This window comes from Mirounga angustirostris, unplaced genomic scaffold (genome assembly GCF_029215605.1).
Source record: "Mirounga angustirostris isolate CCGP_5_RB_7025 unplaced genomic scaffold, mMirAng1.0.hap1 SCAF_11, whole genome shotgun sequence".
NCBI classification, from domain to species: Eukaryota; Metazoa; Chordata; class Mammalia; order Carnivora; family Phocidae; genus Mirounga; species Mirounga angustirostris.
In genome coordinates this window covers 72,562,394-72,589,820 of record NW_026991719.1, presented here as the reverse complement: position 1 = coordinate 72,589,820, position 27,427 = coordinate 72,562,394, and the positions used below count along the sequence as shown (strand labels likewise).

The following is a 27,427-nucleotide window of genomic DNA, read 5'->3' as shown; positions in this document are numbered from 1 at the left end:
CCACACGATGTAATATCCAAGGAAACTAATTAGGCAAGGAGATCATTACATATAATAACAGAAAATTTAATTAGCTTCTTAAACCAATCAGCTCAAACATATCACAAATCACAACTAACTGTAGATGAAGAAGGTAGACAGATACTCAAACTAATTCAAGACTACAAAATACTTTAAAAATTTTTTTTAAAGATTTTATTTATTTTTTATTTGAGACAGAGAGAATGAGAGACAGAGAGCATGAGAGGGAGGAGGGTCAGAGGGAGAAGCAGACTCCCTGCTGAGCAGGGAGCCCGATGCGGGACTCGATCCCAGAACTCCAGGATCATGACCTGAGCCGAAGGCAGTCGCCTAACCAACTGAGCCACCCAGGCGCCCCAAGACTACAAAATACTTGTAATATTTTTTTTTTTAATTTTTCTCTTGTCTTTCTAATTCTGTACCTACTCCCCACTGATTATTTTAAATGTTATTGATTGGATTTTTATTACTATTTCTGTATTTATGCTATAAATATTACAAAAGTGCAAAGGCAAAAAGCACACCACTCACCACAAAGCACAATTACAATGTTTGCATGACAATTTGGTCTCATTGAAATATATATATATATATATATATATATATATATATATATATATATATATATATATATATATATCTCAATTATAATATTCCATATTAAAAGCCACATGGTTGATCCTCTGATGTAGACTCTAGACTCCTAGGTGACCTAAACTGGGTCTAACATCGAAGGACATGATAGACCCAGGGCAGATAAGTGATCACCTTGGCCTTGAAGGACAAAATAATGACCATCAATGCTTTCTGTCAAAAGATTATTGATCTTTTGATGAGAGAAAACCTCTCTAAAGCCTTGATATACAGTGGAAGCAATTTTAGATTTTTTCTTTCTAAGTCAACATGACTGTATATAAACTTTGTTCAAAACAAAAGCCTGATCTGTGGTCCACCATGAATGCATTGTACATTTGCTTTATGAATGAGTAGCCTAAAAGAAAACCATTTTAGCCTTGAGATATCAATCAATGCTCCTACTCCCTGCATTCTTTTATGATAAAATTCATGATTACTGCCCATATGTTAATCTATAATCTTTTGAGCTTTTACAAGATGTAAAAAAGTATATAATCTTGTGAAATCTGTTCATTCTCTGGAACACTTTCTTCCCTGTGAAGAGCTGTCCTAAGTTGTGCTCAAATAAAACTCTTTCTTACTTTTAGAGATTCTAAAAGGTTTGTTCATTTTGCATGGACAATAGTTATAAACTATATTAGAAACATTAATTTATAAACCAAATATATAACCCTAAGATGCACAGAGAAGAGCAGTTTGATATACTCATTACAAATGATTATTGCATAGATATTCAATTAATATTCCTACCAGACCATATGCATTTAAAATAATTTTATTTCTTTTAAAAACATTGTAGGCATCAGAATCCCATTACTATAGGGCGCCTGGGTGGCTCAGTTGGTTAAGCAACTGCCTTCGGTTCAGGTCATGATCCCAGGGTCCTGGGATCAAGTCCCACATCAGGCTCCCGGCTCAGCAGGAAGTCTGCTTCTCCCTCTCCCACTCCCCCTGCTTGTGTTCCTGCTCTTGCTGTCTCTGTCTCTGTCAAATAAATAAATAAAATCTTAAAAAAAAAAAAGAATCCCATTACTATAGTGTTCTATCACCTAAGACTAATTAGTGGAAAGAAACCAAATTTGAATGAACAGACTTTTCTACACAGGAAAAGAATTATAAAGTTAATGTTCTTTTCTATGGGATGATCCTTCTGCACCAAATATCAAATGATGGGATTAAGTCATTTTCTTAATACTTATGGAGAATGATATGTAAAATGCTGATTCATCCATTTCAGCAAATATTTATTTTTTAAGATTTTATTTATTTATTTGATAGAGAGAGAGAGAAAGAGAGCACAAGCGGGGAAGAGAGGGAGAAGCAGTCTCCCCACTGAGCAGGGAGCCTGATGCTGGACTCCATCCTAGGACCTGGGATCACAACCCAAGCCAAAGGCACACACCTAACCAAATGAGCCACCCAGGCACCCATCAATTCAACAAATATTTATTGAAAGTCTACTTATTATACAAGGAACTATGCTGATATACCATGCACCATAAAACATGTGAACAGCCTTCAATTTCTATAGAAAGTCTTATGGTCAGATTTTCAAGAAAGAATGTTCACAGCCTAGTGTTGTCCTATATTTCTACATACAATAAAACAAATATGAACCAAAGGGAATATTTTATAATCTCAGAACTCATCTCTCTCAGAAATATATTGTATTAGCCATATATTACTTTTGTGTGCTTTAAGGGTTTCATTTTAATTTATAAATAAACTTGTAATCATGCATTTTTAGTCTTATAATATTGAACATATTTTCCATCAATTTTATTGCATTTCTAAAGCTTCTATTTTAAAATATGTTTTTTAACCTGTTACAACAACAACAAAAATATCCTTTCAAATACCTATTTTGGTGATTTAAGCACAAAAATCATCATTATCCTAGAAAACACAAAGGTTATCAGGATCATAAAAAAACTCAAATTTATTAAGTCATAGACAATATGAGCTATTTCATAGTTTTGTAAAGTCTGCTGCTGAACAAATAATTTAACTATAGAGAGAAATATTTGGCCTCAGCCTTGTGAAAAAATGTGGTGCTTCACTGATTTTATTTGGCAAAAAAAAATGACTGCATAAATAATATCATGAATGTAATAAAAAGCGTTTCTAATTTTTAACAGTGTTTAAGTGCTTCAAAAACATGGTGTTCAATTGAAGGGAGGCAAGATGATGGAAGAGTAAGGGACCTCACTTCACCTGTTCTACTGAATTTAGATAGATAACTAACAAACCATTATGAACACCTATGAATTCAACTTGAGATGTAAGAAAAGAATTGCTGGAATTCTACAAATAGAAAAGTGACTATTTTTTGCAAGGTAGGAGGTGCAGAGAAGTAAATATGAGGAGATATATCAAAAGATAATTGGCTGGGGCAGGGAGCCTCCATAAGCCAGCTACCAGAAAATGATATAGCCCTGGAACACAATATCCAAATCTTTGAAATCTGCTCCAGTGAGAGACTTCTGTGCCTGAAAGGTGCTCAGGTGGTGAAGCAGGGCAGAATCCTAGGTTGGACTGTGTGGTCTCAGGATCCCTAGGGTCACAGAAAAAACAGGGGTGCCTGAGCCAGCAGAGTTCCCAAGCATTAGAGAGGAGAAACTGGTGAGGGTCAGGGAACCCAGGAGGGGGCTTTCAGCTCAGTTTGCCATAAATTGTGAATGGCAGTATGATCGGATGGCAGCTCTCTTGCAGGGACCCTGCAAAGGACAGAAAAGCAATGGCCCTCCACTTTCTCCTGGGAGGGACAGTGAGTAAGCATGCAAGATTGGGCAAGAGCTTTCATGTGGGGCCCTGCAAAGGACAGAAAACTGGCAGCTCTTTGCTTTGCCCCAGGAAGGGTGACACTGGAGCACTCACGACCAGGCAACCCCTGGCAGTGTGCAGGTACTGCAAAGGACAGAAAAGCGGTGGCCATCTACCTTTCTTCAGGAGGGGAGGTGCGGGAGCATCCATGACCCATCAACCACTCTCTGTGTGAGGGCCATGCAAAGGAGAGAAACGCAAAGACCCTCTGCTTTCCCCCTTGGGAGGATTGGTGCAGGTGTGCACCACGGGGTCTGCAGAGTTTGGCACAGACAAAAGTGAAGTCCGCTTGTCCCTGAGGGTTTGCTGGAGAGAGGGGAACAAAGTCTCTTGGCTCTTGGCTGGAGATCGGGTGCATGGCCATTTTTGTTTTCATCCTCTAGAGAGGTACAGAAGGACTGAGGGGAACAAAAGAGACATAGAGCAACCAGTAACAGATCACACTAACCCTGGCCCTTAGGCAAGGGGTGGTGCAACTCCCCCCAGGCAAATACATCAGAGAATCAGCACAGAAGGCCCCTCCCCCAGAAGACCAGCTGAAAAAACGGGAACACCAAGTGCGCAAAACACAGAGGACTGCAAAACTCCAGGGATAGGGGAAAATAATATATAGAATTCAAGATTTTTTTTCTCATGATTCATTTTTACTTCAGTTTAAAATTTTCCTTTTCTTTTTTTTTCTTTTTTCCTTTTTGAATTAGTTTCTTAATTTATCAACTCTGTTTTTAAGTCTGTTTTTAACTTTCATCTTTTACATTTACATTTTATAAATATATTCTTCAGTTTTCGTTTCTGTTCACTGTTTTCAGTTTTATTTTTGTATGTATATAAATTTTGCTTTTTACAACTTGGGGATTTAGTGTCCTCTAACAAACAGACCAAAATACACCCAGAACCAATTGGATTACCCTGTTTGGCTCACCTGGGAGATTATATTCTCTCTTTCCATTCCCACCCCCCCCCTTTTTTTATTTGGTTTCTGACCTCTTTGGATTTGTCTAGTGTGTATTTTGCTTGAGTTGTGGTTAATATTTTTGATTTTGTTCACTTGTTCAACCCTTATTCACTTGGCAAAATGACTAGAAGGAAGAATTTACAACAAAAGAAAGAACCACAGGTAATACTTTGTCAAAAATGGAATCAATATGGATATAAGTAAAATGTCAGAGATGGAATTCAGGATAACAATTATAAAGTTACTAGCTAGGCTTGGAAAAAAGCATAAAAGACACTAGAGAATGTCTTAGTGCAGAAATGAGGTCTAATCAAGCCGAAATTAAAAATGCTCTGAGATGCAGTCTAAATTGGATGCTCTAACAGCTAGGGTAAATGGGGCAGAAGAGAGAGTCAGTGACATAGAAGACAAGTTGATAGAAAGGAAGGAAGCTTAGGAAAAGAGAGAAAAACAACTAATGGACCAAAGGGGAGGCTTTGAGAAATCAGCAGTGCCATAAAATGAAACAAAATTAGAATTATTGGAGTCACCAAGGGAGAAGAAAGAGAGAGAGGGACAGAAGGTATATTTGAGTAAATCGTACCTGAAAAGTTCCCTAATATGGGGAAGGAACCAGGCATTCAAATCCAAGAGGTAGAGAGGACCCCTTCTAAAATCAATAAAGATAGATCAACACCCTGATATATAATAGTGAAACTTGCAAATTTAAGAGGTAAAGAGAAAATTCTGAAAGCACCTCGAGAAAAGAGCTCCTTAACTTACAATGGCAGAAACATTAGGCTGGTAACAGACCTATCCACAGACCTGGCAGGCCAAAAAGGGTTTGGCATGGTATATTCAGGGTATTAATGAGAAAAACCTGAAGCCACAAATATTTTATCCAGAAAGGCTGTCATTCAGGATGGAAGGACAGATAAAGAACTTCTAGTATAGACAAAAACTGAAAGAATATGTGATCACTAAACCATCCCTTGAAAGAAATATTAAGGAGGGATCCTGTAAGTGAGGACAGAGCCCAAGAGTAACATAGACTAGAAAGAAACACAATCTACAGAAAAAAGGACTTTACAGGTAATACAATGACACTAAATTCATATCTTAATAGTTACTCTGACTGTAAATGGGCTAAGTGCTTTAATCAAAGCACACAGGGTATATTGGATAAAAAAGCAAGGTCCATCCATATGCTGTCTACAAGAGACTCATCTAAGCCCTAAAGATACCTCCACATTGAAAGTGAGGGGTGGAGAACAATTTATCATGCTAATGGACCTCAAAAGAAAACTGGGTTAGCAATCCTTATATCAGACAAATTGATTTTAAACCAAAGACTGTAGTAAGGGATGAAGAGGGACACTGTATCACACTCAAAGGGTCTACTTAACAAGAACATCTAAAAATTATAAATATTTATGCCCCTAACTTGAGAGCAGCCAATTATATTGACCAATTAATAACCAAATTAAAACAATACATTGATAATAGTACAATAATAGTAGGGTTTTTCAACATCCCACTGACAGCAATGGACAGATCATCTAAGCAGAAGATCAACAAGGAAACAAGAGTTGAATAACACACTGGACCAGATGGGCTTCACAGAAATATTCAGGACATCCCATCCTAAAGAAACAGAATACACATTCTTCTTGAGTGCACATGGAATACTCTCCAGAATAGATCACATACTGGGTCACAAATCAGGTCTCAACTGGTACGAAAAGATTGGAATTAATCCCTGCATATTTTCAGACCACAATGCTTTGAAATTTGAACTCAGTCACAAGAGGAACTCTGGAAGGAACTCAAACACTTGAGGTTAAAGAGCATCCTACTAAAGAATGACTGAGTCAACCAGGAAATTAAAGAAGAATTTTTAAAAAATCCAAGGAAATAAATGAAAATGAAAACACAACTGTTCAAAACCTTTGGGATACAGCAAAGGCAGTCCTAAGAGGAAAGTAAATAGTAATACAAGCCTCTCTCAAAAACAGAAATGTCTCAAATACACAAGCTCATGTTACACCTAAAGGAGCTATAGAAAGGACAGAAAATAAAGCCCAAACCATACAGAAGAGAAACAATAAAGATTAAAGCAGAAATCAATGAAATAGAAGCTGAAAGAACAAAAGAACAGATCATTGAAACTAGAAGCTTGTTCTTTGAAAGAACTAACATGGTTGATAAACTCCTGGCCAGAATTATCAAAAAGAAAAGAGAAAGAACCCAACTTAATAAAATCTTGAATGAAAGAGGAGAGATCAGTACCAACACCAAGGAAATACAAACAATTTTAGGAACACATTATGAGCAACTATATGCCAACAAATTACACAATCTGGAAGAAATGAATGCATTCCTAAAAACGTATAAACAACCAAACTGAAACAGGAAGTAATAGAAAACCTGAACATACCCATAACCAGAAAGGAAATTGAAACAGTAATCAAAAGTCTCCTGACAATCAAGAGTCCAGAGCCAGATGGTTTCCCAAGGGAATTCTACCAAACATTTAAAGAAGAACTAATACCTATTCTTCTGATGATATTTTTAAAAAATAGAAATGGAAGGAAAACTTTCAAACTCGTTCCATGAGGCCAGCATTACCCTGATCCCAAAACCAGAAAAAGACCCCATCAAAAAGGAAAACTACAGACCAATATCCCTGAGAAACATGGATGCCAAAATTCTCACCAAGATACTAGACAAAAGGATCCAATAGTACATTGAAAGCATTAATCACCACAACCAAGTGGGATTTATTCCTGGGCTGAAATGGTGGTTCAATATTCACAAATCAATCAATGTGGTACATCACATTAATAAAATAAAGGACAAGAATCATATGATCCTCTGAACTGATACAGAAAAAGCATATGACAAAATACAGCATCCTTTCTTTAGACATGTCTCCAAAGGCAAGGGAAACAAAAGTAAAAATGTACTATTGGTACTTCATCAAGATAAAAAAAAAAAAAAAAAAAAAAAAACCTTCTGCACAGCAAAGGAAACAATCAATAAAACCAAAAGACAACCGACAGAATGGGAGAAGATATTTGCAAATGACATATCAGATAAAGGGCTAGTATCCAAGACCTATAAAGAACTTATCAAACTCAACACCCAAAAAAAAACCCAAATAATCCAGTCAAGAAATGGGCAGAAGACATGAACAGACATTTCTCCAAAGAAGACATACAAATGACCAACAGACACATGAAAAAATGCTCAACATCACTTGGCATCAGGGAAATACAAATCAAAACCACCATGAGATACCACCTTACACCAGTCAGAATGTCTAAAATTAACAAGCCAGGAAACAACAAATATTTGTGAGGATGTGGAGAAAGGGGAACCATCTTACACTCTTGGTGGGAATACAAGCTGGCACAGCCACTCCAGAAAACAGAATGTAGTTCCTCAAAAAGATGAAAATAGAGCTACCCTATGAATTACCCAGGAATTGCACTAGTAAGTATTTACCCCAGTGATACAAATGCAGTGATCCCAAGGGGACCCTGCACCCTAATATTCATAGCAGCAATGTCCACAATAGCCAAACTGTGGAAAGAGCCAAGATATCCTTTGATAGGTGAATGGATAAAGAAGATGTGGTATATATATACAATGGAATATTACTCAGCCAATAGAAGGATGAATATTTACAATTTGCATTGATGTGGATGGAACTGGAGGGTATTATCCTGATGAAGTAATTCAATCAGAGAAAGACAATTATCATATAGTTTCACTCATATGTAGAATATAAGAAACAGCACAGATGCTCATAAGGTAAGGGAGGGAAAACTGAATGGGAAGTCATCAGAGAGGGAGAAAAACCATGAAAGACTTAACTATTGGAAACCAACTGAAGGTGGCTGGAGGGGGTGGTGGGATAATGGGTAATTGGGCGATTGGCATTAAGAGGGCACATGGCATGATGAGCACTGGGTGTTATATGCAACTGATAAAGTGTTGAACACTACATCTGAGAGTAATGATGTACTATATGTTGGCTATTTGAACTTAGAAAACAAAAACAACGTGATTTTCCTTAGTACTATTTCGTAGTACTCACTTTTTTCATCCTTTTCCTTTAATTCTTTTACTACAGCCTATCCATTCCATGTAAAACAAAGATACTTGTTATTTGTTTAGAGAAGTTAACTTTTAAAATTTTTATTGAAATATAGTTGTGCAATATAACAGTTTCAAATGTACAAAATAGTAATTGAACAAGTTGATATGTTATGCTATGCTCACCACAGTGCAGCTACCATTAATCAGTCACCATACAATACTTTTACATTATCACTGACTACATTTGCCATACTGTACCTTTTATCCCCATGACTTATTCATTCCATAAATGGAAACCTGCATCTCCATCTCTCCTCCATCCATTTTGCCTATTTCCCAAACCCTTTTTCCTGTAGCAACAACAAGTTTATCCTTTGTATTTATGGGTCTGTTTCTGCTTTTTGTTTGTTTATTCATTTGTTTTGATTTTTAGATTCCACATATAAGGAAATCATATAGTATTCATCTTTCTCTGTGTGGCTTATTTCACTTATTTCATTTAGAGGGTATAATTTCCTCTAAGGCCATCCATGTTGTTCTAAATGGCAAGATCTCATCCTTTTTTATGGCTGCATAATAGTCCATAGTGTGTGTGTGTGTGTGTGTGTGTGTGCGCACACATGCCACTTCCTTTTTTTCAGATTTTACTTTATTTGACAGAGAGGGTGGGGGAGAGAGAGAGAGAGCACAAGCAGGGGGAGTGGGAGAAGGAGAAGCTGACTCCCTGGTGAGCAGGGAGCCTAATGTGGTGCTTGATCCAAGACCCTTTGATCAAGATCTGAGCCCAAAGGCAGACACTTAACCAACTGAACCACTCAGATGCCCCTATACCACTTTTTTAATCCATTTTTTATATCAATAAACACTTGGGCTGCTTCCATATTTTGGCTTTTGTAAATACTACAATAAATATAGGGGTGCATATATTTTTTCAAATTAGTGTTTTTGTTTTCTTTGGGTAAATAGCCAGTAATGGATTTACTGGATAAAATGGTATTTCTATTTTTAATAATTTAAAGAATCTCCATATTGTTTTTGATAGTGGGAGTACCAATTTATATTACAACTAATAGGGCAAAAATGTTGTTTTCTTCACATCCTGACCAACACTTGTTATTTCTTATCTTTTTAATTGTAGTCATTCTGACAGATTTAATGTGATATCTCATTGCGGTTTTGATTTCCATTTCCCTAATGGTTAGTGAAGTTGAACATCTTTTCATGCATCTCTTGGCCACCTGTATGTCTTCTTTGGAAAAATGTCTATTTAGGTCCTCTGACATCTTTTAATTGGATTGTTTGTTGTTTTGGTGTTGACTTGTATAAATTATTTATTTGGGATAGTAACCCCTTATCAGACATTTGCACCTATCTTCTACCATTTAGTAGGTCATCTTTTTGTTTTGTTGATGCAAAAGTTTATTATATTATTATTATTGTTATTGTTATTGTTATTATTTTGTTGTAGTCTCAATAGTTTATTTTTGCTTTGTTTCCTTTGCCTTAGGAGACATGTTCAGAAAAATGTGGCAGATAATGTCAAAGAAATTGACTACGTATGTTTTCTTTTAGGAGTCTTAAGGTTTCAGACCTCACATTTAGGTCTTTAATCCACTTTGAGTTTATATTTGATTATGGTATAAGAAAGTGGTCCAGGTTCATTCTTTCATATGTAGTTATCCAGTTCTCCCAGAGCCATATTTTGAAGAGACTGTTTTCCCCATTGTATATTCTTGCCTCCTCTGTTAAAGATTAATTGACCATATAAGTATGGGTTTACTTCTGGACTCTCCATTCTGTTCTATTGATCTATATATCTTTTTTGAGCTAGTACTGTTTTGATCATTATAGATTTGTAGTATATCTTGAAATCTGGTATTGTGATATCTCCAGTTCTGTTCTTTTTCAAGATTGTTTTGACTATTTGGGGTTCCCTGGTTCCATTCAAGTTTTAACATTATTTGTTCTAGTTATTTCAAAAATACTGTTGATATTTTAATAAGGATTACATTGAATTTGTGGATCATTTTGGGTAGTATGGACATTTTATCATTATTAATTTTTCCAATCTATGAGCATGGAATACCTTTCCATTTGTTTCTGTTGTCTTCAATTGTGTCATCAATATTTTATAGTTTTCAGAGTACTGGTCTTTCACCTTCTTGGTTAATTCCTAGGTAGTTTACTCTTTTTGGTGCAATTGAAAATGGAGGGTTTTTTTCTTAATTTCTTTTTCTGCTACTTTTTTATTAGTATATGGATATGCAACTGATTTTTGGGTATTAATTTTGTATCCTCCAACATTACTGAATTCATTTATCTCTTCTATTAGTTTTTTTTTTTTTTTTTGGCAGAGTGTTTAGAGTTTCCTGTGTAGAGTATTATGTCATCTGCACATAGCAACAGATTAACTTCTTCCCTTCCAATTCGGACACTTTTCATTTATTTTTCTTCTCTGATTGCTTTGGCTAGGACTTCCAGTACTATGTTGAATAAAAGTGGTGAGAGTGCACATCCTTGTCTTGTTCCTTATCTTAAAGGATAAGGTCTCAGTTTTTCACCATTGAATATGATGTTAGCTGTGGGTTTTTCATATATGCCTTTATTATGTTGAGGTATGTCCCCTCTAAACCCACTTTGTTGTGAGTTTCTATCATGAACAGTTGCTGAATTTTGTCAAATGCTATTTATGCATCTATTGAGATGTTCATATGATTTTTATCTTTTATTTTTTGATATGGTCTATTAATGTTGATCAATTTGCAAATATTGAGGTATCCTTGCATCCTCAGAATATATCCCTTTAGATCATGGTGAATGATCCTTTTAATAAATTGTTGAATTCAGTTTCCTAATAATTTATTGAGGATTTTTGCATCTATGTTAATCATGGTTATTGGCCTTTGGTTTTCTTTATTTGTGGTATCTTTTTCTGGTTTTAGTATTGGGGTAATGTTGGCTCATAGAATACATTTGGAAACTTTTCTTCCTCTTCTATTTTTGGAATTGTTTAAAGAGAATAGGTACTAACTCTTCTTTAAATGTTTGGTAGAATTCACCCATGAATCCATCTGGTCCTGGACTTTTGTTTGTTGGGGTTCTTTTGTTTACTGATTCAATTTCATTACTAGTATTTTGTGCAGATTTTCTATTTCTTCCTGTGTCAGTTTTGGAAGATTGAATGTTTCTAGGAATTTTTTTTTCATTACTATTAGGTTGTACAGTTTTCTGGAATAAATTTTTTATAGTAGTCTGTTGTATTTTTGTATTTCTGTTTATATTTGTATCTTTGTATTCCTGTGGTGTCAGTTATTTACTTCTGTTTAGTTTCTAATTTTATTTATTTGTACTTTTTCTTGATGAGTCTTTCTTTTTTTTTTTAAAGATTTTATTTATTTATTTGACAGAGAGAGGCACAGCAAGAGAGGGAACACAAGCAGGGGGGGGTGGGAAAGGGAGAAGCAGGCTCCCTGCAGAGCAGGGAGCCCGATGCGGGACTCGATCCCAGGACCCTGGGATCATGACCTGAGCTGAAGGCAGTCGCTTAACCAACTGAGCCACCCAGGCGCCCTTGATGAGTCTTTCTAAAGGTTTATCAATTTTATTATCTTTTCAAATAACAAGCTTTTGGTTTATTTATCTTTCTTATTACTTTGTCTCCATTTCATTTATTTCTGCTCTGATCTTTAATATTTCCTTCTTTCTACTAACCTTGGGCTTTGTCCTTTTCCTATTTCTTTAGGTTTAAGGCCTGCATCACTGTAATTTTCCCTCTTAGAACTGCTTCCACTGCATCCCAAGTGTTTTGGAACATTGTGTTTTTATTTTTATTTGTCTCTGTGTAATTTTTAAAAAATTTCTTCTCTGATCGTTTTGTTGATGCATTGGTTGTTAAGTATTGTGTTTTTTAGCCTCCATGTGTTTGTGTTTTTTACAGTATTTTTTCTTGTGATTGATTTTTAGTTTCATACTTTTGTGGTCATAAAATATTGATTTCAGTATTTTGAAATTTATTGAGCCTTGTTAGGTGGCCTAATGTGTGATCTGTTCTGGAGAATGTTCCATGTGTACATGAAAAGAATGTGTAGTCTGTTGTTTTTGGATGGACTGCTCTGTATATATCTGTTAAGTTCATCAGATCTAATGTGTTGTTCAATGACACTGTTTCCTGATTGATTTTCTGCCTGGAGGTTCTATTCATTGACATTAGTTGGATGTTAATGTCCCCTACTATTACTGTATTACTATCAATTCCTCATTTTATGTCTGTTAATATTTGATTTATGAATTTAGGCACTCCAATGTTGAGTGCATAGATATTTATAATTGTTATATCCTCCTTTTATCATTAGGTAATGTCCTTCTTTGTCTCTTGTTAGAGTGTTTGTTTTAAAGTCTATTTTGTCTGATATAAGTATTGCTACCTTCACTTTTTAAATTATTTATTTATTTATTTATTTATTTATTTATTTATTTATTTACTTCTATGTACATTCTTTAGGTCTGAAATGAATTTCTTTTTTTTTTAAGGTTTTATTTATTTATTTGAGAGAGAGAATGAGAGACAGAGAGCACGAGAGGAAGGAGGGTCAGAGGGAGAAGCAGACTCCCTGCCGAGCAGGGACCCTGATGCGGGACTCGATCCTGGGACTCTGGGATCATGACCTGAGCCGAAAGCAGTCGCTTAACCAACTGAGCCACCCAGGTGCCCCTGAAATGAATTTCTTATAGACAACATATAGATGGTTCTTTTTTTTTTTAATACATTCTGTCACTGTATGTCTTTTGATTGCAGCATTTAGACCATTAACATTTAAAGTAATTATTGATATGTATGTATTTATCACCATTTTGTTCATTATTTTGTGGTTGTTTTTGTAGTTTTTATCTGTTCCTTTCATATTCTCTTGTTCTAGACTTTCTGTATTCTTATGCTTTATTTTTTTTCTTTTTTTTTTTTTTGGTGTATTTATTATAGGTTTTTGGTTTGTGGTTGACATAAGGTTCATACATAGGACCCTAATTATATAAAAGTCTATTTTACTTTGGTGGTAACTTAAGTTTGAAAATATGCTAAAATTCAGTAAAAGCATTTGTTTGGATTTCCACATCATAAACTTTAGGACTGTTGCTTTTCGATGAGATAACATAATACAGAGAGAGTATTAAAAAATAAAAAAATAAAAAACAGTGAATAGAAAATTAGCATGTACATTAAACTGATGGTTCTCAAATGTCAAATAGCTCTGTTCAGTGGAAATATTACATCAGTATCACTTGGTGAACTTTTTAAACAATATAGACCCCTGAGCCACAACCCCAGAAATTCTGCTTCAGTAGGCTTATTGTAAAGCCCAGCAATCTTTTTAAAAATAGTCCTTAGGTGATTCTGATACACTATATTGTTTCAAATATCACTGGTCTCAATTGAACTTGTAAAGTTCTGGATGATAATTAATTCATGATTGAATTCTATGATAAAGTACAGTTCAACAATGTTTATTGAGCATCTTTTATATACTAAGCACTGGGATACCTAGGCAAACGAGAGGTGGAATTTCAGCTCTCAAAGAGCTTGCATTCTAGAGTGAGTGGGGGTTAGACACACAAATAAACAGATAAATAAACAAGAAAATTTCAATAGTGACTAGTTTTATGAAAAAAAATGGAACAAAGTGACAAAGGATAGAAAATGAATGGACAGATGGGAATTTCTTAATTGATGAAGGGATCATAAGGACCTGAAGTACTAGTAACATAGCTATTGATTAAATATAAAGACCCAGTATTGGGTTTAATTTCTGTAGTGAAGATGGAGAGACTGACTTCATTTTTGTTGTGTGAAAACAATCATAATCTGTATAGAAATAGATTGGAGAAATGCCTGTAGGTATTGTAAAAAATTGGACTCAATAAAGAATCTTCAATATACCTGATAATTTTAATACATACTTGGCTAAGAGCCCAGAGTATTAAGTCATAAAAATACTTTTGGCTTAAAAATTGTAAAGGAAAGTCCTTAAAGAATCTGAATATATATTCATATTCATGTATATAACATGGTAAGCTAACAACCTCAAGGGATTGAATGATTTGAGCAATTACATGGAGGTCATTTAATATTGTCTAAGTCCTGAAAAATGATTCTATGCAACAACATCATTAAAATATAGTTAATGTAAACTGTTCTTTATGACAACAGATAGAGAACAGATTAATCTGATTCTTCAAGCCTAATTCACACACACACGCACGCACACACACACAAAAACACCCTTATTATAAGTATGGTTAATGTTTAATTTCCCAGTTGTAACAAATGTATGTTTATCCAGTTCAGCAAATGCAACTGAATTTTTTAAATATATTAAAACAAATCCTTATTAAAATATAATTTTGATTATTCCAAATAATAACCTAAGCCAAAATGATTCTAGAAGTATTATTTTATTGTATAGGCTTTTAAGAACTACTAATGTCCATGTATACTGAAAGTATATATAATTGGTCCATGAATAATTCTAGGTTATAGAATCCAAGGCTAACAAGAGTTCATATCATGCTTTAAAAAATCAAATGCTGTTTTTAATCATTTCCATATAAAATAAAACAGTGAAGACTAATATATGAAACAGGAGAATTGGCTTTCCATTAGATGTTCAAACTTTAAAAAGCCCTACAAAATTAGTTGACCACAATCACCTTATGGATCAGTAAAGTGTACTATGGTTGACAAAATATGCTAATACAGTCTGGATACTCTACCAGAAGTTTCCTGATACTTATTGGGACAAGTATGGGTGATAACAGCCCTATTGGACCTCTATATTGGCCAGATTAGGTTTTCAGTTTTAAGACTAATTATAGTTACTATCCTGTAAGTGAATGATATTGAAATTAGATTATATCCATAAGAGAATACCTAAGATAGTCATGAGTTTGGCAAAACAGGTGATATGAGGAAGAGTTGTAGAATGTAAGGCACATATGATAAGTTATATAATTTCAAAGAAGAGATTATTGTGGGCTGGAGTGGTCAGGAAAAGCTTTAGGTAAAAGGTAAAATCTAATCTTGGATTAAGAATAGAATTCAAAAAAGTAGTGTACTGGGGAGAGGTAAATATATAGAATTAACAAAAATTGGATTTCACTTCTATTAAACTGAATTTGAAGGGCTGAAAAGCAAATACAATAGCTGAGTCAGCATAAGTTACTGAAAACATTTGCTCTAGTCAATTCTGATATGAAAATATTTCATCTTAGATAAAGACCATGGGTTAAATGGAGCATTAAAATGTTGGTATGAAAATTTTGGAAACAATATCTGAACATAGAAACATTCATTAATAAAGCTGAAAGGAAATCTATGTGGTAATGATAAACATGAGAGTCTACCCTTTATGTGAGATTTCTATAATTCTATGATATTGCTAACTGGAATCTTTTGTTTTCATAGACACAGTGACAACTGGGAGCTAACCTTATAATGACATTGGTGATCACCCTCACATTTTACCCATTATGGCAAAAAAGAGAGATTATGTGATGTTCTTTGCTGCAGTTTTAGAGATTTGAAATAAGAAGTGAAAACAAATAAAATGCTTTATGTGTACCTGTATTTTAAATCAATAAATAATAAAGGAAAAAGGAAAAAAAAAACCTATGGATACAAGGTAAGAGAGCCTTAAAATGAACCATCTTGTGATGAATGTAGCCTCATTTACTTTAAAGAAAATATTATAATATTTTAAATAAACTATAATTGATTTTTTATGATAATTCTATTCCGTTATAAAATTTTCTTAGATGCTTTTCTAAAGTAACCTAAAACTTTAGTTTTTGTGGCATGGTTTTCATCTGTCATGAAATCATGTGTTGCAATAGTTTTATAGAGTCCTTTACTACTTAAAGCAAAATATTGAACAGCTGAATGGTGATAACACTGGCTACTTCTTAAGACATAATATTTTCTATGTGAATTTGCTAAGAAATATATATATATTCTAAGAAATTTATATTTCAGCAAAATAACAAATCTAGTTCATGAGAAAACAATGATAACAGGCCTTTATATATTGTACTGATTGGACCTTCATGAGAAATCAAAAGCTTTTTAAATGTCATCTTTTTAATTATGGAACTTAACACTTTTGAAATACTTCTTTAAAGTTACACACAAGGGACTTTCAGCAATAAATAAGATGTACTGCATTAGATTATAATAGACAGGTAGGTGCATCCTAAAACATAAAGGATATATTAAAACATTAAACATATTTAGCATTCCTTTTTTCAGCTTTATTGAGGTATAACTGACAAAATTGTAAAGTATTTGAAGTCCACATCATGATGATTTGACATATGTATACATTGTGAAAGGATTACCCCCATCTAATTCACACATCTATCACTTCACATATATATTAATTAATTATTTTTTGATGATGGCATGTAAGTTCTATATTCTTAGCAAATTTCAACTATATAATATGGTGTTATCAACTATAGTTACTGTGTTAAATTAGATCCTTATACCCTATTCATCTTAAAGCTGAATATTTGTACCCTTTTACCAACCTTTTCCAATTTTCCCCATGGCCCAGTCTCTGCTGAGCACTTTTCTACTCTCTGTCTCTACTTTTTTTTTTTGGAAATACTGTGCTCAATATCTCTAGCTATTTTCAGATAAGGGAATCATGCCTTCGTTCTTGTTATGACTGCCTTCCTCCTTATAGCTTATATCTCTATATTTTCCTTTTTTTGCACCTTTTTTCCAACTATATTGAGATATAATTGACATACAACACTGTGTAACTTTTCATTTATTTATTTATTTTTCAAAAGATTTTATTTATTTATTTTAAGGATAGAGAGAGGGAAGGGCAGAGGGAGAGGGAGAGAATCTCAAGCAGACCCTGGCTGAGTACAGAGCCTGATGGGCGGCTTGATCCCACAACCCTGAGACCATGATCTGAGCCGAAATCTGTCTGTTGCTTAACCAACTGAGCCACCCAGGCACCCCTAACATCGTGTGACTTTAAAGTGTTTAATATGATGATTAATGCACTTATATACTTCAAAATGATTACTATAATAGGGTTAGTTAACACCTTCATTACCTCACATAACTATCATTTATTTTTTTGTGTGATGAGAACATTTAAGATCTACTCTGTTAGTAACATTAAAGTATATAATACTTAATTGTTAGTTATAGTCACCATGCTGTATATTAGATCTCCAGAATTTATCCATCTTAGAACTGGAAATTTGTACATTTTGACTAACATCTCCCCATTTTACCCACCTCCCAACCTCTGGCAAAAAGCAATCTATTCATCTACTGTCATTTTCTATGACTTTGGTTTTTTTTTTTAGAGTTTTAGATTCCGCATTTAAGTGAGATCATACAGTATTTGTGTTCCTCTGTCTTATTTATTTCACTTAACATAATGGACTTAAGGTTCATCAATGTCACAAATGGTAGTTTTACTACTTTTCAATGGCTGAATAATATTCCATTGTGTGTGTATACACATATAAATTTTTAGACATGTATAAAACCATATATGTATATATGTGCAAACATATTGCATTTTCTTTATCTACTTATCTGGTGACAAACACTTAGCTTATTTCCATGCCTTGACTATTGTGACTAATGCTACAGTGAACATAAGAGTACAGATATCACTTCAAGATACTGATTTTATTTTTTAAAGATAGATACCCAAAAGTGGGATTGCTAGATCATATAGTTCTATTTTTAATTATTTGAGGCAGCTCCAAACTGATTTCTATAACATCTGCATGATTTTACATTCCCACTAACAATGCACAAATGTTGCCCTTTCTCAACATTCTCACCAACACTTGACATCTCTTCTGTTTCTTATAATAGCCATTCTAATATGTGCGAAGTGATAGCTCAATGTGATTTTGATTTGCAATTCCCTGATGATTGGTGATGTTGAGAATCTTTTCATGTACATGTGGGCCATTTGTGTGTCTTTGGGAAAAAGTCAACTCAAGTATTCTGCCCATTTTAAAAATCAGATGATTATTATTATTGTTATTATTTTTTCCATTGAGTTGTGTAAGTTCATATTTTTTCAAGTTTTTATTTAAATTCCAGTTAACATACAGTATAATATTAGTTTCAGGTGAAGAATTTAGTGATTCAACACTTATATACAACACCCAGTTCTCATCATGAGTGCCTCCTTAATACCCATCACCTATTTAACACATTCCCCTGGGCCCACCTCCCCTCCAGTAACATACAGTTTGTTCTCTAGAGTTAAGAGTTTGTTTCCTGATTTGCCACTCTTTTTTCCCACTATGTTATTCTGTTTTGTTTCTTCAATTTCACATATATGTGAAATCATATGGTATTTGTCTTCCTCTGACTTATTTCACTTAGTGTAATACTTTCTAGCTCCACCCACTTTATTGCAAATGACAAGATTTCATATTTTTTGGCTAATATTTCATTATATATATCACTTAAATTAATTAATTAACATCCATTATATATATGACACTTCTTTATCCATTCATCAGTCAATGGATGTTTGGGCTCTTTCCATAATTTGGCAATTGTTGATAATGATGCTATAATCATCAGGGTGCATGTGTCATTTTTAATCAGTGTTTTTGTATCTTTAGGGTAAATACCTAGTAGTGCAATTGCTGGATCATAGGGTAGTTCTATTTTTAACTTTTTGAGGAACCTCCATACTGTTTTCCAGAGTGTCTACACCAGTTCACATTCCCAACAACAGTGTAAGAGGGTTCCCCTTTCTCTGCATCCTCACCAACACCTGTTGTTTCCTATGTTGTTAATTTTAGCCATTCTGACAGGTGTGAGGTGATATCTCCTTGTAGTTTTCATTTCTATTTCCATAATTATGAGTGATGTTGAACATCTTCTTATGTATTTGTTACCAATCTGTATGTCTTCTTCGGAAAAATATCTATTCATGTCTTCTGCCCATTTCTTAATTGGATTATTTGTTTTTGGGGTGTTCAGCTTGATAAGTTCTTTATAGATTTTGGATACTAATCCTTTATCAGTTTTCATTTGCAAATATCTTCTCCCATTCTGAAGGTTGCCTTTTAGTTTTGTTGATTATTTCTTTTGCTGTGCAGAAGATTTTATCCTGATGAAGTCCCAAAAGTTCATTTTTGCTTTTGTTTCCCTTGCCTCAGAAGACATAACTAGAAAGAAGTTGCTATAGCCGATGTCAAGGAGATTGCTCCCTATGTCCTCTTCTAGAATTTTGATGGATTTCTGTCTCAAATTTGGGTCTTTCATCCATTTTGAATTAATTTTTCTGTATGGTGCAAGAAATTTGTCCAGTTTTATTCTTTTGCATATTGCTGTCCAGTTTTCCCAACACCATTTCTTGAAGAGACTGTCTTTTTCCATTGGATATTCTTTCCTGCTTTGTCAGAGATTAGTTGACCATATGGTTGTGGGTCCATTTCCGGGGTTTTCTATTCTGTTCCATTGACTATATGTCTGTTTTTGTGCCAGTACCATACTGTCTTGATCACTACAGCTTTGTAATATAACTTTAAGTCCAGAATTGTGATGCCTCCAGTTTTGTTTTGTTTTTTTTTCCTTTTCAAGGTTGCTTTGGCTACTTGGGGTTTTTTGTGGTTCCATACAAATTTTAGGAGTGTTTGTTCTAACTCTGTGAAAAATGCTGTGGTACTTTGATACAAATTGAATTAAATGTGTAGATTGTTTTGGGTAGTATAGACAATTTAACAATAGTTTTTCTTCCAATCTATAAGCATGGAATGTTTTTCTATTTCTTTATGTCATCTTCAGTTTCTTCCATCAGTGTTTTATAGTTTTCAAAGTATAAATCTTTTACCTTTGGTTAGGTTTATTCTTTTTTTTTAAGATTTTATTTATTTATTTGAGGGAGAGAGACAGCAAGAGAGGGAAGTGGAGTAGGGGGAGTGGAGAAGGAGAAGCAGGCTTTCTGTGGAACAGGGAGCCTGGTGCAGGGCTTGACCCCAGGACCCTGGGATTATGACCTGAGCCAAAAGCAGAGGCTTAATGACTCAGCAACCCAGGCACCCCTTGGTTAGGTTTATTCTTAGGTATCTTATTATTATTGGTGTAATTGTAAATGGGATTGATTTCTTGATTTCTCTTTCTGTTGCTTCATTATTGGTGTATAGAAATGCAACCAATTTCTATAGGTTGATTTTGTATCCTGCGATTTTACTGCATTTGTGTATCAGTTCTAGCAATCTTTTGGTGGAGTCTTTTGGGTTTTCTACATAGAGAATCATGTCATCTGGGGAGAGTGAGAGTTTGACTTCTTCTTTGCTGATTTGGGTGCCTTTAATTTATTTTTGTTGTCTAACTGCTGAGGCTAGGACTTCCACTACTATGTTGAACAATGGTGATGAGAGCGGACACCCCTGTCATGTTCCTGACCTTAGGGGAAAAACTCAGTTTTTCCTCATTGAGTATGTAGTTAACTGTGGGTTTTTCTTTCTTTTTTTTTTTTTAAGATTTTATTTATTCACTTGAGACACAGAGATACAGAGAGAGAGAGAGAGAGACAGAGAGAGGGAGAGAGCATGAGCAGGGAGAGAGGAAGAGGGAGAGGGAGAAGCAGGTTCCCTGCTGAGCCAGGAGCCAGATGTGGGGCTCGATCCCACGACCCTGCGATCATGACCTGAGCCGAAGGCAGGCGCTTAACCATCTGAGCCACCCAGGCATCCCAAATGTGGGTTTTTCATACACGGCCTTTATTATGTTGAGATATGTTCCCTCTATCCCTACTCTGTTGAGGGTTTTTATTAAGAATGGATGCTGTACCTTGTCAAATGATTCTCCTGCATCTATTGAAAAGATTATATGGTTCTAATACATTTTTTTATTAATGTGGTGTATCTCATTGAGTGATTTGCAAATATTGAATCACACTTGCAGTGCAGGAATAAATCCCACTTCATCGTGATGAATGATTCTTTTAATGTACTGTTGGATTTGGTTTGCTAGTATTTTGTTGAGAAATTTTGCATCCACATTCATCAGGGATATTTTACTGTAGCCTACCTTTTCAATGGAGTCTTTGTCTGGTTTTTGTATCAGGGTAATGCTTACCTCATAGAATGAATTTGGAAGTTTTCCTGCCATTTCTTTTTTCTTTTTTTTTAATAGTTTGAGAATAATAGGTATTATATCTTTAAATGTTTGGTAGAATTTCCCTGGGAAAACATCTGGCCCTGTACTTTTGTTCTTTGGGAGATTTTTGTTTACTGATTCAATTTCTTTGCTGGTTATCAGTCTGTTCAAGTTTCCTATTTCTTCCAGTTTCTGTTTTGGTAGTTCATATGTTTTCAGGAATTTATCCTTTTCTTCCAGGTGTCCAATTTTGTGCCATATAATTTTTCATAATACTCTCTCATAATTATTTGTATTATTGTGGTGTTGGTTTTTAATTCTCCTTTCTCATTTGTAATTTATTTGTTTGTGTCTTTCCTCTTTTCTTTTTGATAAGTGTGTCTAGGTGTTTATCAATTATATTATTATTTTTTTTAATGTAACATCTGCTGGTTTCATTGACCATTTATTTTTAGTTGCTATATTTATTTCTGCTCTAATCTTTATTATTTCCTTCTTTTGCTGTCTTTAAGCTTTGCTTATTGTTCTTTTACTTGCTCCTTTAGGTGTAAGGTTAGGTTGTTTATTTGAGATTTTTCTTGCTTCTTAAGGTAGCCCTCTATTGCTAATACTTTACCTTTATGAACACTTTGGCTGCATCCTAAAGGTTTTGGAACTTCATGTTTTCATTTTCAATTTTTTCCATTTTTTAATTTCTTCTTTGATTTCCTGGGTGACCCATTCATTGTTTAGTAGCGTGATGTTTATCCTCCATGTATTTATAGTCTTTCCAATTTTTTTCTTGTGGTTGACTTCAAGTTTCATAGCATTGTGGTAAGAAAATATGCATAGGATGATGTCAATCTTTTGGTACTTCTTGAGTCCTGATTTGTGACCTCATATGTGATCTATTCTGGAGAATGTCCCATGTGCACTTGAAAAGAATGTGTATTCTGCTGCCTTAGGATGAAATGTACTGAATATATCCATTAAGCCCATCTGGTCCATGGTGTCATTCAAAGCCATTGTTTCCTTGCTGTTTTTTGCTTAGATGATCAGTTCATTGATGTAAGTGGGGTGTGAAATTCCCCTACTCTTATTGTATTATTATCAATGAGGTCCTTTATGTTCCTTATTAGTTGCTTTACATATTTGGTTGCTCCCAAGTTGGGGGCATAAATATTTACAATTGTTAGATCTTCTTGTTTTTCCCCTTTATTATGATATGGTTCCCTTCTTCATGTCTTGTTACAGTCTTTGGTTTGAAATCTAGTTTGTCAGAAGTAAGTATTGCTACTCAGGCTTTCTTTTGACTTCCATTTGCATGATAAATGGTTCTCTGCTCCCTCACTTTCAATCTGCAGATGACTTAGGTCTAAAACGCATCTCTTACAGGCAGCATATAGATGGGTCTTATTTTTTAAACCAATATGACAGCATATGTCTTTTGATTGGAATGTTTAGTCCATTTTCATTTAGAGTACTTATTTATGGATATGTATTTATTGCCGTTTTATTACTTGTTTTGTCACTGTTTCTGGAGATTTTCTCTGTTCCTTTCTAGTCTTTGTCACTTTTGGCCTTTCCCACTGAAAGCATCCCCTTTGATATTTCTTGCTGTTCACTCATCATGAGCTCCTTTAGTTTTTGTTTGTTTGGGAAACTCTGTCTCTCTTTCTATTCTGAATGATAGCCTTGCTGGATAGAGTATTCTTGGCTGCATAGTTTTCTCAATAAGCACTTTGAATATATCATGTGAATCCTTTCTTGCTTGTCAAGTTTCTGTGGCAATATCTGCTGTTAGACTTATGGGTCTTCCCATGTAAGTTAGGGGCTTCTTTTACCTTGTTGCTCTTAAGATTTTTACTTTATCAGTATTTTGTGTAATTTTATCTACAATATGTCTCCATTTTGGCCTGCTTCTGTTGATTTTAATGGGAGTTCTCTGTGCCTCCTGAATTTGGATGTGTGGTTCCTTCCCCAGATTAAGGAAGTTTTCAGCTATAATTTCCTCAAATAAGCCTTCTTCTCCCTTTTCTGTCTTTTCTTCTGGGACTCCTATGAGACTAATGTTATTATGTTTGATGGGGTCACTGAGTTCCCTAAGTCTATTTTCATGATCCATAATTCTTCTCTCTTTTGTTCAGCTTCATTATTTTCCATTAGTCTATCTTCTATATCACTCTGCTTCTTCTTCTGCTTATTCTTAAATGTGCTTATTCCTCTGCTTCTTCCATCCTTATGGTCATTACATCCAGTCTTTTTTTAATCTAAATTATTGCATTTTTCATTTCTGACTGATTGTTTTTTAACTCTTTACCACTTTGGTGAGGGCCTCTGTAATGTCTTCCATGTTTTTCTCAAGCCCAGTGAGTATCATTATGATTTTGTTTTAAATTTCCCATCAGGCATATTGCTTATATCTGTTTCAATTAGATCTCTGGCTGTGACCTTTTATTGTTCTTTCTTTTGGATGAATTCTTCCATCTGGCATTTTGTCTAGGTCTCTGTCTTCTTCTGTGTGGTAGAAAATCTTGTTATGGTTCCTGCTCCTTTGAGTAATGTCTTTGTGAAGGAGAAGTCATATGGTATCCAGGGCTGGTGCTTCAGGGAGTGTCTCTGATGTGTGCTGCATGCACTCTGTAGCTATGTGTTTTTTTTTTAATTTAATTTAATTTTATTATGTTATGTTAGTCACTGTACAATACACCATTAGTTTTTTTTTAATATTTCTAAGATTTAAAAAGTGTTTAAAGTTTGTAATTCCTAGTAGGAAAACATTATCTGAATGAATACCCTAATGGCAAGCCACTATAGAATGTTTCAGTTGCATGTGGGGCAGAGGAGTAGGGATTCTCTTCACAACACCCCAGCTTTCTTCATGAGAAGGTCAGAGGTACACTGTATTGTGACATCCATTAGGTGATCGTTGCTTTTCCTTCAGCAAGGGCTTTATTTGTCAGAAGGGCATTATGCTTCACCTCCAAATTTGGCTGACAATTTACTGATGAGATTCATAACCTTTGGATTGCTCTGATATTTTGACATATTCACTGGGTTCTGGGCCACATCCTGGAAGGCCACCATAACTTCTGGATCCTGCAGGGCTGCAAGAAGCTCTGGATCCCTAAGAATTTCATTGAGCCCAGGCATTCTTGCCATTCCAGTTATCCCCCCTGCCATTCCAGGCATTCCTCCAAGAAAATTATCAGCCATTCCCCCAGGAAAGCCACCTGGAAAAGAGCCATACTGAGCTCCTGATTGTTGTCTGGCTTCTTCCTCCCTTTGGGCTCTCTCATGTTCTTCCCGAGCCTTCTTAATCCTTTCTATTCTTTCTTTGATCTCTCACTCTTCACATTTTCGCTCATACTTTCTCTGATGTTCAGCAATTTTCTGGGCCCTTGGTTGAACTTCTTTCAGCATTGCAGTAACATTTTCGTCATAATCCAGTTTACAAGCAAGGGCAAGATCATGTGCTGCTTCTTCCCAATGGCCCAGAAGTCTGTGTGCTTTCCCTCGCCACTTATAAGGCTGAGTTCAATCAGGATTTATTTCAATAGCTCTGTCACAGTCTCGAACGGCAGCATTTGACTTCTGTAATTTGATGAAGACACTGGCTCTCTTGGCATACAGAATGGCCAAGCAAAGATTCAGTTTGATGGCATCTGTGAACAAGTCAATGGCTTTCTGTAGTTCACCATCATTTAGGGCATCAGTGGCAGCCACTTATTTATCATTTGCCTGATCCATCATTTCCTTGGTTATCTCTACATTTTCATCTCCCATTTCTTGAGGGGCATCAGTATCTGGTTCAATCACACCTTCATTGTCAATTTCTAGATCACTTTCCTCACTTGATGGTCTGTCTGTCTTTATGTTTTCCTCTGCCTTCTTATTATCTGTTTTTTCTTCTTTGATATTGTCTTCTGGTTTAGTGTTATGAGTGGCAGGTGGCATTTTATCCCTCATGCTCTCCACCCACTCCTGCAGGAAGTGCATTTCCTCGGTGTGCAGAACACTTGGATCCTGCTTACACATTTTCAGGAAGGCCCGCCGTTCGCTCACTTTGCAGGGGTCCATGGTCCAGAGGCGTTGGCAGGTGGCAGGCGGCAGGCGCGGCTGAGGTTGCGGCCGATTCCAGGCGCAGGTAGTAGCTCAGCGTGATTGTGTGGAAGGGGCAATACATAATTAGTTTTTGATGTAGTGATTCGTGATTCATTGTTTTCACATAACACCCACTGCTGTTGCTATGTTTTGACTGCTCTATCCCTCAAGTCAGTTATCTCCAAGGCTCTCTTTGCCTGCAGTTGGCAGTGTTTGAAACTTGGCCAGAGTGTGGCAAGTTTTAACTAGGTGTGTTCTGGTTTGCTTCTAAAGTGAGACCTGCTACTACTTCCACTAAAACTGAAGTCTTTTGGAACTCTATGTTTAGTAGATGTGGTGCTTGCAGGAGTTTGTGGTGATCTTCTGGGGTAGAGGTCTGCTGCACTGGTCTTCATGCCCACTTGCCTGAGAAAAGCAGTACTGGCATAGTGCAAAGGGGTGGGACTTATTGTAACAGTTTAGGCAGCCAGTGGTGGAGCATTGCCGTTTACTAAAGTTAGTTTATGCTGAAGGGCAGGTGAGGAAATTGTACCACTCATCTCCTATATCTCTGGGGAGAGATATCTGTGCTTGCTGCTCTCAGGGAAGCACTCCCAGAAGAGTGAATAATTTTCCCTCATGCATCCCTGGCATTTTTCATATTGCTGTTGTCATATTGTCTGTCTCTGGGTTGCATGCCTGCCTGGATAAGCACAATGCACTTTGTCCTCTGTCCCAGCTAAGTCTGTTAACTTTTAAACTTCCAAACTTTAGGGACATGTTGTGGTGGGGGCCTGCACTTGTCTGTGTATGTGTGTGTGTGTGGGGGGGGCGGTTCTTACTGTGCTTGGAAAGATGCAGCTTTAACTGAGAAGGGCAGTAGTGCCAGAGCATAATGGTGTGGGATTTGGAGCAAAGCAGGCTAAAGAGCCAGTGTCCAGTTTAGGTGCCCTCAACAGGTGTCTCCGTGCCTATGCTGGAAGTGGAGGAGTGAAATGGCATCTGCTGGCTCTTTTGTCTCCAGAGGTATTTCTGTGAATGTCATCTCTCACAGACATGCTCCAAAAAGAGTGAACAGTCTCTCTCTGTGTGCCTTAGGTTGTCCTCAGATCTTGCAGTCTGCCCTGAGGAGGTTGTTTGCCTGCTTTCTCTCCAGCACTAGGACAGTGCCCTCAGATTTATATCCCAGCCAAGCCTGCTGACTTCTAAAACTAGTTTTTGAGCCCCACTGGTTGCAAAAACTCATGAAAATCAGCCCCCCTCATTTTCAATGGCTTTGAAGAAGTGTTCTCCTTGTGCATATCCCTGTGCTCTCCACTCTCTCTTGGCCCTCTCTACAACTAGGGCTCCCTCCCCTCCGGTGATCTATTTCTCCCCCAAACCACATCTCTGCATTCCTTATTTTCCACAATGTGGCCTCTTCTTTACCTCTAGTTGTGCAGTTTGTTCTGTCAGTCCTCAGTTGATTTCTTTGGTATTCAGAATGATTTGATAGTTATTTATTTATGTTCTAAGGATGAGATAAGCCTAGGATCCTCCTACCATGCTGTCATCTTAGCTCTCCCTATGAGTTCTTCATATATTTTGGGCATTTACCTCTTATCAAATAAATAATTTGCAAATATTTTCTCCCATTCCTTAGGTTGTCTTCATTTTGTTGATTTTTTTTTTTGCTGTTTCCTGTACCTTTT

At 35.6% G+C, this 27,427-nt stretch overlaps 1 protein-coding gene and 1 pseudogene across 2 annotated transcripts in view; both read right to left on the bottom strand.

Annotated features, from left to right (window-relative positions):
- KLHL4 (kelch like family member 4) overlaps positions 1 to 27,427 on the bottom strand; it is a 171,499-nt gene that overhangs the window by 103,859 nt on the left and 40,213 nt on the right. The gene's annotated exons all lie outside the window — the stretch shown is intronic.
- On the bottom strand, positions 23,914 to 26,572 carry LOC123848102 (hsc70-interacting protein-like; annotated as a pseudogene).